We start from the raw sequence: 20,751 nt of genomic DNA on the forward strand, positions 1-20,751 counted from the left end.
CAACATAAGCCCAACGGGTACTCCAGCTACTCTCGGGGAGGTATCAAGTTCCACTCAGGCTTCTATCCTGGGTACCTGCCTATAGCCCAGGTACCTCAAGCTCAAAGGATACAACCTGGATGGACAAATCAAAGATATTTAGAACCCAAGACAACAGCAGAGAAGCAACATTTAGGTCACAGCATATTTGTATATGTGTACATGCACACACACACATACACACTTGCAAATAAACAAAGGCTTTCCCTCCAAGCCCATACAGCCAACCTACCCCATATGCACATAGACCCAAGCTTGAAAACACATATGCATCACCAAGTTAATCCTCAGTCTGTCCTTTGCATACCCATCCATAGGCCAGCTCCCCTTCCCTGTGGCCTCAGGCCAGGTTTGCTGACCCAGCCATCCAGCTGAGGCCCACGCCTCCCTGCTGTTGGTATCACTAGTCCACTTGGGGAGAAGGTGAGAGGGGTCAAAGGTCACTCAGCAGGGTTATCAGGACAATGAGGCTCTGCTCTATACAGCCAGTGTGCCTTCCCTTCCCCTAGAAATGAGGAGCCAGGGTATTCTGAAAACACGATACAGTCTCATTTCCAAGGTGGGTTTTTTCCTTCATGAGTCACTAGATTAGCACCTTTCCAATTACTGGGAGGCAAAAACCCTATTATCATAGAAGAAACCCTCCTGCAGAATGACGGCTCTATTCTTTTTGACGGCAGCAGCCAGTCCCACAGAGAGCTGCAGAGCTCAGCAAGCTGGGAGCCTAGTGTTCCAGGTAACTTCATGTCCTTATTTCAAAAGTGAACTTTAAAGAACTCTCATCACAGCCTCAGAAGCACATCACACACTCCATAAGATATACCAGGACAGCACAGATGGGGAGCCTGAGGAACAGCAGGGGAGCACATCCTAAAACCTGCACACAAAATCCATGATGCCTCATGTTCCCCCACAGAAGTCCTCAGCATGGAAGGTTGTCTGAGCAGAGGGACAACTGTGTGCCACAGAGGGTTCAAGGCTCTGTAATATTCTGGGAAGAGTCACTGAAGAACCTTCTGAGAAGGCGTGTGGGATCTAATTAGCTGGCCTCACAGGCAGGTCATCCCGTACAGACTGACTCAGATGAACAGGTGGAGGTGCCAGACCTCAGTCAGGTTCTAGGGCTGGCATCTAATCTCAGTGATCCTCACCTTGGGCCTTGCACTGAGCAGCAACCTGGACCTGAAATCACCATTTCCCTGCTACATGACAATGATCCACAGAGGCCGCTTTCTTGAGTTTTCACTTCCTCAACTGTAAATGGAGGAGGATGTCATACACTCCCTCCCACCAATACTCTTCTTGGTGGACGTTACATCTGGATCCAGTCACACTTCCAGCTTTGTGCAGCCTGTGGCGTCAGGGGTGGATGGACCTCTCAGTTGAGCAGAGATCCTCACTCCTTCGCCGATATCCTGATGCTTACCCTCCTGCCATGATCTACCTCAAACCTCACAAATAGCTTAACAAACATACCTTGCTGGTTTTGTGCCATGTATCACACCAGGTACCAGGTAAATTAGATAAATAATAGTAACAATAGGTACTCTCTGTTAAGCCCTACCCATAGATTGGATCATGATCTCCTCTCATCATCTTGGAAGGGAATGTTATTATATCTTACCAATGAGTCTTAGAAGAAGAAGAAATGAGCCTTAGAAGTTTAAGTAATTTGATAATTAGGATTCAAACTCAGAGTCTGAATCAAAATCTGTACTTTTATCTCCAAGACATATCACCTTCCAATGTGTTAGTTGTATATGAGGTCCTTCAACGATCTCAGATTCTCAGGTGTCTGATGATGGAGCCTTCCTCAGGCTTCTTCTAATCTCTTCAAGCTATAGGTTAGCAATGTAGCTTGACCTGTCCATAACCCTCCAGGGAGTAAGGCAGTTAGGGCATCATGAGCTCCTCCCAGGGACACTCAGTGTCACCCAGTGTACATGCTTTGTGTAGGAAGGAGTATCTGTATTGAGAGACATAGAAAGCTTGTTTGCTCCTTTGTCCCCTTTAGTCCCTCCATCCCAGGGTTGGAAAGAGGTACAAGGTCAGCTCAAAGAAAACAGAAGATAATGTGGGGACAGCCTGGGCCAAGTCATACTAAGAGCCAGAAGAACTGGGAGGGTCATAGGCTATAGGTCCTGCTTTCTTCTACTTTCTTCCATTTTATGTATTCTAGGGGGGATTTTAGTAGCAGGTCATAATGCAATGTTATCCTTTTGTTTGGGGGCTTGGTATTTGCTTTTTAGTGATTTTCTTTTTCATGAATAACTGAATTCTGTTCTGGAACCAGAAAGCCCTGCCTGTTCCTTGTCACTGATGCCTTTGCATACTTTGTCCAGGTTTCTTATCAATTCCAAGCCACTGAGCCTGTGTCTCACTGGTTTGCTGTTCCCAAGCAGTACAATCCTCACTACCCTCTAACGCTGTCAGAGTTCCACAAGGGGAAACTAAGCTACCAGAAAGAAATCAATTTTTTAAATCTCTGTGTGTGTTAGGCAAATACTCTAATACTGAACTAAACTTCTAGCACTATTTTTTTTTAATTTTTATATAGTATCTCAGTCCTGAAACTCTTTCTCTTTCCAGAGAAACAAAGAAGGCCCCCCTCCAGGATACAATTATGACCACGGCTTTCAACATTTCTCAAAGCTAGTTTTCTCTCAAGCAAAAAGATCATTTATTAGTGGTGATATTCAACTCCTTTTTACACATAGTCCAGCTCCATCAAAGAAATTGGAAATCGCAGCAGTGCTTACCACATTAATTAAATGTCTTGGGTATTTTTTAAACTACATTTTCTATAGCTCAGTGGATGTCAATGGCATAATTAGAATTAGTTGCATTATTTAATTAGTTAGAACATTTAATACTCTCCAACTATTCCTTTGAAGTCATTTGTACATAAGTATAACTATAATGAGGAATAAAATATCTAAATATTGCAGTACAAGTTTTTATTGTATTTCAACTGCCCTGTGGACTTATTTGCTTTATTCAAGAAAGTCTCTTATGATAAGTCTCTATCTCATCTTTTCAGCTGTTTTGTAAATCGTTAGTCAAATATCCTGCTATCAAGTTACTTGAAAGACTGTTGGATTGTCACTGAAGCCTGCAATGTCCAAGAAGCTGTCCTGGAGAGGACAGGTTACACAATCTATTCTGACTAAATTGGATTGTTTCCTCTTTCCACCATACCTGCTGTGAAGTACTAATTTTAATAATAATATGAAATAACTATGTACTGACAATTTACTACTTACCTGGAACTGTGCTGAGTGCTTTATATTCACTAATTTATTTCTTTCACCAACCCTGAGGGAAATTTTCCCAATTTTACTGATGAGAGATATGAACATAGAAACATTATGTAATTTGTCCTAAAATATCTAATAGCTAGTCTATCAGTTACTTCCTCATCACTGAGACAAAATACCCAACACTAACAACTTAAAGGAGAGTTTGATTTTGGCTCACAGTTTCAGATGTTTTAGTCCATGATCGGCTGGCTCCAAGGTGTAAACATCATGGCAGAGGAAAGTTGCTCAACTCACGGTAGCTAGGAAGCAGAGGAGTCTGGAACAAGAATATACCTTTTCAAGAATGCCTTCAATGACTTGTATCCTCCAGCCAAGCCCTGCCTGTGACCATAAGACTTTTAGTGGACATTTTATATCCAAGCCACAACAGCTAGTAAAGAGCAGAGCTGGAATTCAAACCCAGCTTTTTTCTTGTTTGTGACCTTCCATACTGTCTACCAATCTGTACTCCTAAGAAAGTCTATAAAGGGTAACAATGAGCCAGACTATGGTACTTCCTCATGAGTCCCAAGTCTTAATGATCATCACAAAGGTAGTTATCTAAAAAAGGTACTTTCATGGAAGGTACTCTCCAAGAAAATTATATGGAATCTGACTCTGATAAACATCTCCCTTATCAGACATCCTGGCCATTCTGGCCTTCTTTCCTTGTCCATCCACCAGTGAAATCCTAATGTTAGATTTTGGAATGGTCTTAAATATTCTGTAGTCTAACATCCTTATCCTGCATAGAAGAAAACTGTTTATTTAAGCTAACAGTTTAGTTAATCTTTGTATTAGTCAGCTTTCCATTACTGTGTCTAAATACCCAAGATAAATAACTTAAAAAAGAAAAAAAATTATTTTGGCTTATGGTACCAGAGGTTTCAGTTCCTGATCATTTGGCTCCATTGCTTTTGGCTTTGTGGCAGCATAGTGCATCATGGTAGGAGTGTGTGGCAGAGAGATTGCTCACCTCATGGCAGACAGGAAGCAAAGAGAAATTCAGAAAGAGACCTTGCACCTAGTATCCCCTTGAAGAGAATGTTCCCAGTGACCTAACTTCTTTATATTACACCCCACCTCATTGGGAGATCTCTAAGAAGCCTGGGCAGCGCAATACCTATGGCACAGGAAGTTCATATGTACCAAGTAAGCTCAGCTTTCACCAAATCTAAGGCTGAAATTTAGAGGATGTGACCTCAGAGAAGAGAAGACAATCAGGATGTCTAACAGAGATCACATCCCCATGTTGGGAATTTGTACCTTTTATGGGCCTAATTTTGTGCTTCTGAAATTCGTATGTCCTAAACTTTGGTACCTTATAATGTAACTATATTTTGATATAAAGCCTTTGAAAATGTAATTCAGTTAAAATCAGGATGGACCCTAATCTAATATGACCAGTGTCCATATAAAAAGAGGAGGTGAAGATCCAGAGGAAGGAATGAGACACACGGATATAAAGATGATCATCAGAGGAATACACAGCAAGAAAGTGAACATTTGCAAGAAAAGGAGAAAGGACTCAGAAGTGACCAAACCTACCAACACTTTGACCTTGAACTTCTAGCCTCCACAACTGTGAGAAAATAAATTTGTATCGTATAAGCCATTCATTAGCGCTGTTATGGTAGCCCATTATGACTAAGACTATCCTTTTCTGAGAAGGATTCACTGAAGGCATGACATGGTTAAGTGACTAGCTGGACTTACATATACACAGTCCAGATGTAGCTCATGATGTAGGTCCTTTATTTAGCTTTCACTACTCTTTATTGAGAAAGCTGCAGGGCTTCTGGTAGAGCCATATGGAGGTGGTGAGGGAAGAGCTAGAGAAAATAGAACACAGAAGGTCAGCCTTTCTATTTAAGGGGGTGCAGGGTCAGCTCCTAGGGGCTAAAATGACTTTTGCAGCAGGCAGACTGTCCATCCTCAGGCACTAGACATTGAACTAGGCTGATCCAGACTGTGTGAACCCCAGTCTATCTCATCTTGGCTCAGAGCAACTTGGAGTGTGACCCTGGCACAGCTAAAGGAGGACAGAGCCACAGCCTTGCATGATAACATACCTAAATCATCATCTGTCCTCTTTTACCTAATATTGCCTGTCACTCACCCTCATTTCCTCATCTACTAAAGGTAGCCATCCATCTTCTTAGCTTGACTGAGGGCAAGCACAGTCTCACTTCTTAAAGTGCTTCCAGAAATTTCCTAAAGTCTCTGTATGGTTGAAGATTGGTAAAGCTGTTGTGTTTTTACTCTCTGCAGGAAAATGTGGCTGGAAATCCCAGAAGAATGATAGCAAAAACATAAAGCAGTCAGAGAATGGACTTGCAGACTTGAGAGCTAAAGAGATTCCTCAGACCTTAAATGATGTTTGACCAAGGTTGTAGGGTCTAGGAAGTGACTCGGTGGGCAGAGCCAAGAGATTTCATCACCATTTAGTCTTCCTTTGCTCCCCACACAACAAAGCCCAGAGCTTTGTAGAAAGGCTAGAGATTTATCCAGATTATTCCCTGATTTTTAGGGAAAGGAATCACTCTGATGCCATGCTGCCTGTGATAACTGCCTCAGGTGAGATGTAGGAGAAAGAGGAGATTTGGGCCAGTGCCTGGCAGAAATAGAGGATGGAGTGCATAATAACGGGTGGTCCTAAAAGTTGGGTCCCATACCAGCTTGAGATGCAGTCATTATACAATACTATTCTCCATCTAAAAATTTAAGTAGGCTATCAAACAAAATCTTCAGAAGGGACAAGACAGAGAGGAGAGCAAATTAGAAAGAAGTTTGTTTCCTTGTATCCAGGCTAGGGACAACTTTTGGGAAGAAACAGAGATGAAACTCAGCAAATACAAAAGATTTCCTTCCCCTTCATGCCAAAGGACAATCACGGTCTTACCTGTCAGAACAGAAGGCCCCAAGTGGAACACCATTCAGGCAATTTCTTTTAACAACTTTGTTGAAGTATAATTCACGTATAGTCAGCTTATCCCAAAAAGAAGCTTTCTATGGAAAGAGCTCAGAATCTCAAGTCAAACAGGCCTAGTTCCTCCACTCAGAACTTACATGAGTCTCTTTCCTCCCTGTCGCGAGCCGGCGACGCAGAGCACTGTCCAGCAGTGTCTCAAACCTGAAAGAGCAGCGGGGTGGAGAAGGGGCAGAGAGAAAGGAAGGACGCCAAGACAAGAGTCTGATCAAGGCGGCGTTTATTGCCGGCAAGCGTCGGCCTTTTAAAGCAAAAAAACCACAAACTATTATGGGATGGGGTTACCAAAGTAACTGAAAGGTTACACAGGAAAAGAGCAAACAGGCTCAACAAAAACAACCCACCGTGGGTAGTAGTAACCCGGACAACCACACATCTAAAGGTCAGAGACAAGAAACTGTAACTTTCAGGAATTCCACAAAGGAAACACACCACCTGCTAAACTGGAGAAACTTAACACATATGGAGTTACTAAAGTTTACAATACTTACAACCAATACTCATGATCCCCACACCTCCCGTATAAAGTGAAGAAAGTAGCAGCGACCATCCTAACAGGTGTTCATTGTTTAACAAAATTACATCTACTCTGCGAGATACCATATTACAATGGTGCTCAATGCATATTTTTAAAAAACCAGAAAAGGGCCACCAGCACCCCTATTCAAGGCAGTCCCCAGCATGCTGCCCTGCTCTTTCTGGGAATTTACAAAATGAAACCTTAGGAAGAGTCCACCCTGAAACCCTGCTTGCCTAGGAGAAGTGGGCAGGTGCTAAAAAGACACATCTGCTAAAAGGAAATAGATTGGTTCCACTTTGCAACAGAGCTCCTTAGCAAAATTACAGGTGAAGATCTGGCCCCAGATGATTCAGGCTTAAAGAGGCCTAGGCAGAGAAAGGGACCTGCTTTTCCTGGCTGAAGTACAACCTGCAGCATTGATATTACCCCTGCTGTGGCACAACAGGGCATGAGCTGTCCAGAAGGACCACTCCCACCCAGCACTCCAGACACGGCCCTTGGACCTGAACGTGATGGGGGCTGAGGCCCTGAAGGCATAGTCTTTCTAGTCTGGCTATAATCACAGCTAATTGAATCTCTACAGATGCCAAAATTGGCTCTTGATTGAATTCAGGACTTCTGTTTAATTAATTATCATTCACCTGAACATTGCTGCTTCCCTTAGACTAATGGTTAACTATTTCCTCCCTTCTGAGATTCTTAGCTCCCGCTGAGCCCTGATCCTTATACAAATGAATAAATCTGCTTTCAGGAGAACTCCAAGTTTAGGTTTCAAAGGCGAGGAAGAATATCAAGAGTCATGGAAAGTGAAAAGGGAAGCCAGATGCAGTAGCCCATGCCTGTAATCTCAGCACTCTGGGTGGCTGAGTCAGGAGGATCAAAACTTCAAGCCTAGACAATTTGGTGACTTAGCACGAAGGCCCCAGTACCCACCCCCGAAAAAGTAAAAGGCACCCAGGACTGGAGAAGATACTTTCAAACCTGATAAGGCCTAGTCCTTCTCATCTTGTATGTAATTTGGAGAGGACTTAAATTTTTCACTTATACTGATACTGTTCATTTATTGACATGATGATAAGCTTTATAATTTATTCCATAGGCACTAATTTGTTGACTGATTTTTAACAACCAGCCTTCTAGAAAATTAAATGCATAAGTTTATTATATACTGTGCTGATAAAAAGAATGTGCTGCTCACGATTTACAAATACTAAAATACAATATCATCTATTATAATTTCAGTGACACAAAGTTAGTCTCAAAGCCTGCTATCATTGGCTTTTGCCACACTCTTATGTTCACAGACAATCCCTGATTGCATTTGATGAAGTAGTATGTGTTTGATATGTCTGTAGGTGTTTTCCTTTTTCTTAACAAGTGAAATGGAAGAAAAACAATGAAGATGTTGTGCAGACCTCACTTGTTTAATAACAACATGAAAAACTTCATTGATGACTCAGATAGATTTTCAAATACCAGAGACTATTTTCTCAATTTTTATGCTATTTAAAATGTAGCAGCTGTGGACATAATGTATTTTTAAGTTTCATCATCATTATTAACATGTCCTTCATTTTCTTTAATCTAGGCAATCATCAAGAAGGCAGGAAGGAAGGAGCGAGAGAGAGAAAGAAGTCCTTCGTGTATAAAGATTCCCGTTGTGGACAATTTCATGGCACGAATATGATGTCCTGTTAATATAATGTCCTGTTATAAAAGAAGCAGAAAGATGCAATGAAGGTCCTTTGTTGCCTTTGCTACCATGTGGGTGCCATGTTGTTTCTCCTCTGCGATGCCTGTTTTCAAATCCTGCCTTAGAGCCAGCCAATTATGAATTGAAACCTCCAGTGACTGTAAGGCAACCTTGTAAATTCTCTTACATATGTATATATATTGTGTTATATCTATTTCTCCAGTAGATACTGGCTGATACATTTCCCTAAACACAGAATGAAGATGACATTCATTAGAACATCAATTTATAATATATCCACCACAGATACAGTAGATACACATAATGCCAAGAGCACAGATAAGAGGAAAATGTAGCAAAATAATTAGGTTGCTGATGAATTTTGAATATTTACTTCTTTTTCTTTCAATATAATTTATCTAATTATAAGTGTATATAATGTTATTTTGAACAACGACTATGTGTAGTGACCAGTCACAGAACTCCAGCATACCTCCATGGTTTACAGAGCATAGAGTTGGAACCATGAGGACTGAGGAAGAAATGATGATGACGATGATTCAAGCTCTAGATGTGGTAATGAACAAGACTCTAGTCTGTCTCCCTTTAGAGAGAAGCCTAGCGCTTTCGTTTATATATGCAGATACATTATGGTAACCAGGGGTTTTGTTGTTGTTGTTTTCTTTTGTTTTGTTCTGAGAGGAGGCTTAGTGAAAACATGGGAAGAATGTGTAAATCTTGGGTAATGATAATAGTGAGTGAATAGGTATTTACTGGCATTGGCTCCTCTTTATAGAAATACTCTTCCTATTTAGAGTTCTAAATTGATGTGGGTGGAAGGCCCCCTCCTCCACTTCACAGCTAAACTAAGCATACATGCCCTAACTCTGTCCCTGGCACTAAAGTTGGAATGTGTGACCTAGGTTTAGCTAATCGCAACTCATCTGAGATGTGACTCTACAAAGACTGAGGCAAAGGCTCAAGGACAGTTCGAGATCGTTGGTGGGAACTATGGTGATAACAAAGTGGAGAGGGAGTCAGAGGGACCACAAGTCCCAGTAGTGACAGATCAGAAGTCACACAGAACCCCACTCTGATTCTCTAGTTCCGTGGTCTTTACTGGCTCCTACCAAATGGTTGAATCTGAGTATCTGGCCTTTCCATCAACTCTAATACTTTTCATTACATTTCTTTTTTGCTAAAGTTAGCCAGAATCCATTTCTGTTTTACCCCATCACAAGTCTTGTCTGTATAAAAATCTAGCATGTGTATATGTATTATGAGGGGGAGAAATTAAAAGAAATGTGTATATTTTGTGTTTTTGTACTTTGCAAAATCAAGTAATTAAAAGCCCTTAACTAGTTACAATTCTATCAATAGTATAGGAGGCTATCCATTCCTACAGTGGTGCATTGTTAATCATGTTAATCTTTGTCAAATTAAAATGCAAAAAGTGACACATTATTTTAATTTGTATCTATTATTAGTGTTATTAGTGAGTTTAAACATCTCTTCATATCTTTATTGGCCATTATGATTGTATTCTCTTTATCTCTGTATGTGCTTTGTTGTTAGGTTATTTGACTTTTCTTCTTTGATTTATAGAAACTATTTCCTTTGTCTATTAGATATTTTGAAAATACTGACTTCCTCTGGTACCTTTGCGATGCTGAACTGTTGGATTTTCCTGTAGTTAAACTGTCAATTTTTCTTGCTTTTGTTCCTCTCATAGCAGAGTCAACATTATTTTTCTGTTACAGATTCTGGATTCAGACTTCATGTGTTCTGGTTTTGACTCTGCCTCTTGTGATCTGCACACCTATTTATTTGCTCACTTGCAAAACAGACAGTGACCACATTTGCCTTTCAAAGCACTCAGCATTCACCTGACACTTAGTGATCAATATTTTAGTTATTATTCTCATTCAAATAATTCTGCAGTTTTTAAACATATGGACATCTATTCGTTCAACTGCTCTGCAATGAATTTTTATGTGTAGAATTGCATGAGAGTTATATTAGCTTCCTAGAGTAGTTCAAAGTATCACAGTCTGGGTAACTTAAAACAACATTTATGTGTTCACAGTCCTGAAAGCTGGAACTCCAAAATGAAGGTGTCAGCAGGGCCATGCTCCTTCTGAGACTTTGGGAAAAATCTCTCTTTGTATTTTCCTAGGTCTCTGGTGGTAGCAGAACTCCTGAGCTTGTAGCTGTGTGCTATGAGTCTCTGCCTCTGTAATCACAAGCATTCTCCCTAAATGTCTCTGTCTTTTCTTATTATTATAAGGACACCAGTCATAGTGGATTAAGGCCTAGACCATTGTATTCATCAACATTTTCCAGCAACATAGAATCAATAATATGTCAATAATCATAGGGTAGATAGATAGATAGATAGATAGATAATGATAGACCAATAAATAGGTAAATAGGTAGGTTTTTTTTTTGTTTTGGTTGGTACCAGGGACCAAACTCAGGACCTTGTACTTGCAACGCAGGCAGCAGAACCACTAAGCTAAATCCCTGGCCGGGTAGGTAGTTTTAAGGAGTTGACTAATGCAACTGTATGACCTTGTGAGACTAGAAACTCAGATTAGAGTTGATATATTTCAATCTTGAGTCTAAAATCTGTAGGGAAAGCCAGAGAGCTAGAAACTCTAGCAGGTTTTTTGAGGCACAATTCCTTCTTTTCTCCAGAAAAATGTCAACTTTTTCTCTAAGCCTTTGACTTATTAGAAGAGTCCTATCCACATTATGGAAAGTACTCCACTTTAGTTAAATCGCTGCTGATTATAAGGTTAATTACTGCTACAAAATATCTTCACAACAACATCTAGACTAGTGTTTGACCAACTAACTGGGCCTCATAGGCCAGCTAAGTTGATGCCTAAAATTAACCATTACAGTCCTATTCACAGGTACTATATACATATCATTTTGAATATATATAAGTATATACAGTAATTTTTTTAAAACAGATAGCTAGTTGTCCTGGCAATATAAATTGAAGAGTTCATCCTTTCCCTACATATTTGAAATGCTTATTCATATTCACGAGCTAAACACAGTCACTTCTTGTCATCTGTGGGAGGCTGTTTCCAGGACCTCCTGTGGATGGCAAATCTGTGGATACTCAAGTCCTTTATTTAAAACAGCATAGCATTTGCCTGTAATATACTTCTTCCCATGCACACAGTCATATCTCTTCTAATGATGGAGATCTAGTTTGAGAAATGTGTCATTAGGTGATTATGTTATTGTGCAAACATCACTGAATTGCCTTATATATGAATGTAATGGAGGTTACACAAACTAAGATGGCCACGGCCTCACTAGATGATGTGATCTTATGGGACCACCACCATCTAAATGATCTGTCTTTGACATCACTTAACTGTACTTTAAATTATCCTAGCTTACTCCCTTTCAGATCTATATTCGATTTTAATTCCTTGTTATTTCTTTTCTAATCCCAATTCTATACTGTACTGTTTTATTTATCATAGCTTTCTAATATATTATAATGATCAAGATTTTTATCTTTTTCAAATTTTACTTGACTATTCTTGCATATTTTTTCTTCCAAATGAAAATCCATTTGCTTAGTTGTCTAAATAATTCCTACTGGAGGACTTCTATTTAAACATGGTGTAATGGCCAAATGCTCCTGTTTCTCTACCTCATCAAACCCAACTAATATAAAAGTAAAGAAGGGGAGGAAAAAAAAAAGTATGTGCATCTAGATAATATGAACTGAAGAGAAGGCAATAGCAGCAGCCAGAAGTTTTAGAACAGCTTTGAGGATGGGAAGTAAATGAAGAAGCAGTAACAAATTTGACAGAGCAAAGGAAGATACATCCTTGTTTCCTGAAGAGATAACTGCAGACATAGGCATTTACCTGAGACATGGTGCATTTGGGGGACAAATTGCTCAGAAGTAACAGGTAGCACAGAAGGTGGAGTTCGGGAAGTGCAGATGGGATCCAAGTTTCTTCTTCCATTACAACCCTAAGATGAGATCAGAAGTCACTGGACAAATATAACTTTGAAGAACCAAAGTAAAGACTGTCAGAAACATAGGGAGAGAAAGGGTGGTCACCATCTGATGGAGAGAGAGCAGCAGGAAGCCAAAGAGGCAGGAACCCCCATTCAAGAGGGCTTTTAAGCAATTCTCTCTGCTGCCAGTCACAGCCCAAGGTGGACTGTACACCTCTGCCCCTACAAGACAGAAAAACAGGGGCTCTGGGGTACACCACAGGAAGAGTGGGAGCCCCACCAAAGAAGCCTAGCCTGACAGCTGAAAAGTCAGTGCAGCAGGTGCAAGAAAACAGCAAGTCATGAGAGTTCTCTCCTCCACATGATCCCTTCCACCTTGAGATTTTACCAGTTACACACCAGGGGAGCACAGTCCTCAGGAAATAGATGTGTTCTGAATTCTACCCTTACCCTCAACAGGCAAGGTCCCTGGCAAGAGGATAGAGTGGAGAAGAGCTCTAGCCCAGGGTAGGGGTGCCTCTCATTGCCACACTCCTTTCCTAAGCTCAACAGGAGAAGCTCCTTCTGGGGCCCAGGTTTGGACCTCCTCCTCAATAACACTTCCAACCAAAAAAGCCAGTGCCCCAGAGGAAAATGAACTCATAAGCAAAAATTACCAGGCATCTGAGAAGCATCACCATTATTTTTTTTAAAAAAGACAACAAACGGTACAACCAATACAAGATATATTAGAACTAATAGAACCAAGCAGATTAACAATTTAAAATAAGCATCATAAATGAGAAAAGGAGAGTTAATGGTAACATAAGCAAGGAGAGCCAAATAAAAACATTGAATTTTATTTTTAATCATTAAAATACAGAATTCAAAAAACTGATAGAACTTTCCTAGAAGACACTGGGAAGGAACGAAGAATTGGAAAGTGTAGCAGAATTTGAAACTATGAAGGATAAACTGCAAGTGTCATCATCTATATAATAGGAAGTCTTGAAGAAAAGGAAAAATGACAAAAGACAATTTTAAATACAATAACTAAAAAATTTCCAGGATTAAAGAAAGATGGGAAAAAAAAGAAAAAATGTAAATAGTCTTTGCAAATAGGGAAGGGTGAAGTGGGTGAGGGGAGGGCAGGAGTATGGGAAATAAACAAGAATCAAGATACATCATGTAAAGGTACAAGATTCCAATGATAAATGTAACTGCATTGTTTGCTTTAAATGTACCAATAAACTTAACAGGGGAAAAAAAAAGGAAGATGAAAGACTTCCAATTTAAAGCACTCATGGAGAACCAAATAAGATAAATATGATGACACCTAAACCTAAACATAGGGAAATTTTAAAATACAAGAAAAAGGCAAATTTCAAAAGCTGCTAAAGGAAAAGAAATAATCACTCATGAAGGAATAGGAATCCAACTGACATTCAACTCCTTTTCTAGAGTGACAGTAGAGACAGAAAGACAGATGCATAATACTTTCAAAATGCTAAAATAACTTCAAATTCAAATCTATATTCAGGGAAAAAATTAAAATAAGAGGATGCCATAAAATAATTTGAGGCATAAAAGTCCCAATTAATGCACAGAACTCTTTTAGAAAATACTGTTAGAGAAAGTGCTCCCCTAGAAGAAAAATAAACTCATACTACTATGAGATAAAAAGAAAATGAAGTAGATACATAACAGAATAGTTAATTTGAATATTATATAAGAGAGGAGGAGATGGTGGGGGTGGGAAAGAAATGGAGGAAGAAAGAGAGAAAGAGAGAGAGAGAGAGAGAAAATATATCCAAAACATTCACAACCACCTGAAAAGAACTTTGTGTGACAGCAATATGACCAGTGTTTTGTGAAAGAGAAAAAACTGTGACTAAGCAGAGAAGAAAGAAGATGAGAGTTTATTTACTTTGTTATAGAGAAAAATATAAATGTTGGTTGAGGTTGATAAGAATAAGCATAAATATTAATTTTAAAGTCAAATATACCTACCAATAACATAGAGAACAAAATTTTAAATTTTAAATACAGAAGAGCAGTACTATCCAATGAAATATATAATATGAGAAAGGCAAACTATAACGAGAGAAAAAAATAAAGTATGCTAAGTATAAATTATGAATAAGATAAATAAATCATAATATAAAATTAATTAAATAATTTGTGTTATGGATTGAATTGTGTCTCCTTAAAATTATAGACTGAAATTCTAAACTCTAGTACCTCCAATTATAGGTTTCTATGGAATACAGTTGTTGCAAATATAGTTAGTTAAGATGAAGTTATGTAAAGTAGGGCACACCACTCATGTAATGTGACTGGTGTCCTTACAGAAAGACAAAAGTACCATACAAAGAAAGAGACACACAAGGGGATGAAGGCAGAGATAGAGTTTTAGTTACAAGCTAAAAAGTATCTAAAATTTCTGGCAAACAACTAGAAGCTAGGGGAAGTCAATGAAGCATTGCCATAAAGATTTTAATGAAAGCACAGTCCTACTGTCCCTTTTTCAGACTCATGGCCTCCAAAAATGTAAGACAAAAGATGTCTGCTGTTTTCAGCAATCCAGAATATGGAATTTTGTTATGTCATCCACAGGAAACAAATACAATTTGTAAACAGATTAAACTCACTAATCAAGAGACAGATATTCACAAATTAGGTTGTTTAAAGCAATATCAAGTAACATTTTCTAAATGAAATATTCATAAAACAAAAAGTGACAGAAGCTATAAATAAAATGATGAAAAAGGTATGAGAAGCTATCTCAGCAAATAAGACTGTGGGAAAATTTAATATCAAAGAAAATTAAATTCAAGGCAGACGAAAATCATATAGAGAGTGTTTCTTAAAAGAAAACATGATCACATAGACAAGAATTATGAATACATGTGTACATAAAAACATAGCTTCAAATTGCAAAATAAAACATAACAATTGCAATTAGAAGTCTTTTTCCAGCCATCTGAGAAACTAATGGAATAAGCAGGCCAAAACTAAACAATGGCAGAGAAAATGCAGATGACTTTATCTATAAACTTGAGATAATAATTATATGAGAACTTTGCAATTACAACCAATAAGCAGAGAAAGGACATTTTTTGAGCACACAAAGAACATTTGAAAACTTTGCCACTTTTCAGACCACAAAGAGAGATTCGGTACCTTGCTCTCATCATCATTATACACATTATAATCTTAACACAATGGATTAAAATTATAAATTAGTAAGGAAATAGCATTAAAATCTTGTGTGTGTGTGTGTGTGTGTGTGTGCAAAGTGAATAATATAATCTTAATTCTTGGGCTATGAGGAAATTATAAAATATTTAGAAATGGATGATGAAGAGGAAAAATCCAGGCCAGATTTTTGGAAATGCAGCAAAAATAGCCCTAAGAATGAAATGTACAGCTCTCCATTAATTTACTAAAAAAAGAACTGTTAAAAACAACAGAGAATGTTAGAAAAACAAACATATAAACACAAAAAAATAAGAAAGAAAACAAAGATAAGGGTAGAATCCAATAAAACAGTGACTACTGCAGCAACAACTAAAAGTAGACAAGTGTAATCAAACCAAAAGTTTAACCTTTGGAGAGATTGCTAAAATGCAACAACCTCCAATAAAATCTCATCAAGAAAAAAAGACGCAAAAATATGAACTTTAAAATAAAAAAGGAAAATACCTGCACATAGTCATAAAAGAATGTTAGTACAACTGTTCACTAATAATATGAAAATGAAGACAACATAGATATATTTACAGAAAAAATATAAAATGTAAAACTGGTCCAAGAAAAATTTTAAATTTGGATAAACTGATAAGACAGAGATTGAAATTGTTAACCACAATGAAAAAGACACCTCTCCATGTGAGAGGAAAAAAATGCCCATAGGCTAGGTGGCTTTCCAATTTTTTTTTTTTTTAAATAAAGCACTCTTGTCTAGATAAAATTGTTCCAGGAAGTAGTAAAAAGTAAAAGCTACGCAACTCATTTTATCAGTTAGTAGCAGATTAATTCCAAAACCTAGTAAGAATAGTATAAGGAAATAAAACATCATTTTTACTTATAGATTCTAAAGTCTTAAATAAAATATAAGCCAACTGAAGTCAATAGCATATAATATGTATATATTATGATTTAGTAAGACTCATTCTCATAAGGTTAATTTGGCAACAGAAATTCATGAATAAGATCCACACACTAGACCAAGGAAGAAAAAAAAAATCAAGTGATCTTTCATGAGATCAAGAAAAAAATATTTGATGTAAATTTATTATATTTTAATGCAAAACCTCTCACTAAAATAAGAATAGCAGGTATTAAAGTTTAGATCAAGAATGACCACCAAAACTTCCATAGGTTCAAAGACAGGGCTTTGGAGTGTGATTGGATTACAGGGTACTAGAGCTGACATGTTGTTAGGAGGTGAGTTCTGGTTAGAGGTGGACCACTGAGGCCATGGCCTGGGAGGGTATATGCCTTTCCAGGCACTATCCTTTTCTGGCCATTCTGGCCCCCATGATAAGAGTGGCTGTACACCTGCCATGCCTCTCTGTTGTCCTATTTCTGCCTTGGCAGCCAGCTGACCATGGATTAAAACATGAGCCAAAATAAACCTCTCTTTGTGGGTGTTAGGTATTGTGTCTCAGTGACAAGAAAGTGACTAAGAGAGATGAAGGATTAATTTCCTTAATTTAGTAAAGGATCATACTCAAAATATAGCACAAATATCGTACTCGATGGAGATCAGAAATAACACAGAGGATGTCTACTGTCACCATTTGTAGATATCCTAGCTAATGCTATCTTTAAGAAAAGTAATAACAAAAGGTTTTAAGAATTAAATGAAAGTAATACAGCTTCTTTCATTTTCAAATTTTATGCTCATATATGAGGAACTGTAACGGATGCAAAGATAAACTGTCAGAGCTAATAAAAAGTTCAGCAAGGGAGTGGGTAAGACATCAACCCACAAAACTTGGTAGCATTTCTACAGACTTGAAAACACTAAAAATCAGAAAATTAGACATTATTCACTTTTAGAAAGAAATCATAATATCTTGGAAACAAACTAATAAAGAATGCATATGCTCCTAAAGACAGAGAAATTCAAAACTTGCTAGGTTTTTGTAAGCTTGCTTGAAGACATCAAGAAAACGAGAAAAAGTAGAAGTCTTAGCCAGACATGGTGGTACATATCTGTAATCCTAGCACTTGGGAGACTAAGGCAGGAGGATTGCCTCAAGTTTGAAACCAGCCTAGGTTACATGAGTAAAAGGCCAGCCTAAACTACATAGTGAAACCATTACTCAAAAACCCAAAAAGAAAAAAATAGTACTTTAATTTGTAGACCTCTAATTTAGCTGAAAGACTTTAAAGATTTGAATAGCAGCATACCATTTTCCCATATATACTAGTTTAGAATTGCAAAGCTGTCTCTATTCACCTCATGTAAATCTATAAATTCTGCGCAATTCAAATTAAATTAATGCTGTTTATGGACACGCACATTTATAAACATTATAAATAGATTTTTTTTTCTAAGTATGTTGAGAGAATAAAGAGGAAAGGATGTTTCTCTTGTTTAATGTCATCGTAATCCGACCTATACATAACCTTTTCTGGTCTGGAGAGAGAAGGATCAAAAACCTACCCAATATTGGCTAGATGGTAAAAATCTATTTCAATATGCATTGCTTCTCTAGAAAAAGAAACTTTTCATTGACCACAAAAACGCCCTGAAGGTCTCTCTTTGGTCCTGTAAGCACCCTGCTGAGTACCATGTAGGCATCCAGGAATCTGTGGAAAGCCTACCTGTTTAGTCACTGATCCAAACAGCTGGAGATGCACCATGCTGCTCCTCCAGCTTCTCTCACATTTTGTGTTTTAAGAGACCTCAGAGAGAAGGTGATACTTAACCCAAAGATGACCATTTCCCTATAAAACAACTTTTAAGGGCCTGAAATTTAGCTCAGTGATAGAGCTTGTACAAGGCCCTGTGCTTGATCTCCAATACTACTAAAAGCAAACAAAAGCTGGGTGTGGTGGTGCACACCTGTAATCCCAGCACTCAGGAGGCTGAGGCAGGAGATCGCTGTGAGTTCGAGACCAGCCTGGGCTACACAGTGAGTTCCAGGTCAGTCTCAACTACATAGTGAGACCTGTCTCAAAAAAACCAAAAAATTAAAAATTAAAAATTAAAAAAAATTTTTTTTAAATCAGACACTGCCAGCTATTAAGAAAAAGAAAATACTTTAGATAGCAAGAACTATCCCATTATTCCTCCAATCAGCAATATAGCTAGTAGCATAGAAACAAGTTTCCAAAGAATATTTTCTCACTTAACCATGCAGTCTAAGCATGGTAGTGGGACATGCCAGAAGATCCATGGGGTAGAAGAAAACAATATGAGAACTTCCTATCCTTTAGAACAATTTCACTTTATAAATTTTCTATAAAAGCTTTATAACATATGTATTAGTACGAATGTAGTCTTATGTAATTTATTAATAAATACATAAACAAAAACTGGCATAAGTGTTAAGAAATGTCCTACTGATAGGCTACCACAGACCTCCTTCCACAAGAAAGCAACATGATTAAGTGGACAGCATAGCTCTAAACTTCAAACAACATGTACATGGTTTGCATTTTAACTTAGCCCACCAAATGGGTAGCCTGACAGACAGAAAGAATATACATTCTAAATAGTCCATTTTGAAGTCACCCCTCAAACACATAAAACCCCAAATCCCAAGCTGTAATGCACTTCTGTCTTGAAGGCCTGTACTCCCTTCCAATTGCATACTTTCTTCTGCCTAATAAACCTCTTTATGCCTTTCAAAAAACAATTCACTGGTAGGAAAGCATGATGGAAAATTGTGGAGACTCCAGTATCAGTAGACAAACAGACATCCATAACTAACAGTCCAGTTTATGATACCCCCAAACCAGTCTTGGTGGCCACCATCTTGGCCGGTACATGGGATGTCAAGGTCTTATGTCCCCAGACCATGGTCCAGCTCCACTATCTCTGGGTTGCTTCATGCCAGTCTCATGCCCAGGGGAACTTCTGATAGAACAATTAAGAGAAATTAGGGAGTCTGGAGCAGAGATTGGAGACAGAGTTGGTTTTTCCAGGTCACTGTCTCATTCATGTGCAACAGCCCAGGATCTAAAATTAGAAGCACCATCTGCAGTTTGTCTACTGAAGTTGAGACTTGGATGAGTCCCAGGACAGGCCCTGCAGACTGGTGGCCATAGAGATAGCACCGGCCTACTAAGGTGACCCTATCTGCTAATGGTCAGGAGCCAAAGCAGAGATGCTTCTATGGCCAGAACCCTCATGGTTAGGGAATCAGGAGTGAGTAGGACCCTTGGCTCTTTAGTCAGACAGATGTTTCTTCCTTTTTGGTTTAGAAGCTAGAGGCAGTATGAAGAAAAGACAGAAGACTAGAAGAGGAGTTGAGAGGGAGTCTCCATTATCAAGGGCGGCTCCAGAGTAAGGTGACTACACAATGCCATTTTTTTTTTCTTATGGGCTTTCTGAGTCTGACACATGGTAGGACTCAAAAACACTACATGAAAGAGAGAGAGAAAAATAATTTTGTTAGTGCAAACCTTAGAACTGGACTATAAGGAGAATTTGAATTATAACTGGTTCCAAACCTGGAGCTTGTTATTTAGGAATGAAGGGAAAGATCCTAGAAGCATCTTTAGTCTTCTTCTTTGTGAAAATCTGTAAGGACAGGAGGGAAAAGAAATCACAGTGTCTCTTTTTCATGTAAGACATGGAGGAGAGGGTGAGGAAATTTGAAAAGCAATAGGGACAGATAAGGGCTTTTGCTTACATTAAAGAAAAAGGACAGAATTTGAGATGCCCAGAGAAGGGCAGGCACTCAGAAGTGGGGCTTCCTTTGGCTCCATTCCTGGAAGTTCAGCTTCTGAAGAGAGAGGAGACTAAAATACTTCACATGAAACAAGAGACTAAAACCAGGAGGTTTTTCTTTACTGCCCTGTTCCTCTCCTACATGGAAAAAGCAGCCTAGAAAATATCATTGACAAATGCTGTCTGTAGTTCATCTCAGTAGAATCTGTACCCTCTTGACACAGTGTCAACCAGGCCCTGGGATCTGTGACAACCACCATCCCCCTGGGGGCGAACTCTAGGTGACCACTGTCAGACCAGGGTCTGAAATAGGTGCCCAGCAGC

General features: G+C 38.6%; 1 long non-coding RNA gene across 1 annotated transcript; it reads right to left on the reverse strand.

Annotated features, from left to right (window-relative positions):
- Positions 1–3,526: 3,526 nt before the first annotated feature.
- LOC117286337 lies at positions 3,527–20,479 on the reverse strand. Its single transcript, XR_004517467.1, has 3 exons — positions 20,208–20,479; positions 12,440–12,548; positions 3,527–3,615 (listed from the first exon to the last, which is right to left on the reverse strand). It is a non-coding gene; the product is annotated as an uncharacterized LOC117286337 (long non-coding RNA).
- Positions 20,480–20,751: the final 272 nt, after the last annotated feature.

Source organism: Fukomys damarensis, unplaced genomic scaffold, assembly GCF_012274545.1.
Source record: "Fukomys damarensis isolate Sample0158 unplaced genomic scaffold, DMR_v1.0_HiC HiC_scaffold_16, whole genome shotgun sequence".
Taxonomy (NCBI): domain Eukaryota; kingdom Metazoa; phylum Chordata; class Mammalia; order Rodentia; family Bathyergidae; genus Fukomys; species Fukomys damarensis.